Below are 248 nucleotides of genomic sequence, written 5' to 3'. Positions count from 1 at the left end.
TACATCTGCTGTCAAATTACATCTGCTGCTCATAATAATGATACAACGAACATCTTATCTTGTGCATTCCAAACTTCCTTGTTTAATCTAAATAAAAAGCAGAACTTGGGGACAGGACTACATTTATCCCAAGTTTGGGAGACATCGCAACTTCAAGTTTGAAAACCACTGCGCTTAGGTAAAAGGTGTTTCGAGGTATGGAATAGTATGGTATTATCATTAATCACATTCTTGTTTCCAGCGTTTCA

Source organism: Penaeus monodon, chromosome 15 (genome assembly GCF_015228065.2).
Source record: "Penaeus monodon isolate SGIC_2016 chromosome 15, NSTDA_Pmon_1, whole genome shotgun sequence".
In the NCBI taxonomy this organism is placed as follows: Eukaryota; Metazoa; Arthropoda; class Malacostraca; order Decapoda; family Penaeidae; genus Penaeus; species Penaeus monodon.
The sequence above is the reverse complement of the archived record's forward strand: the minus strand, read 5'-3'. Positions refer to the sequence as shown.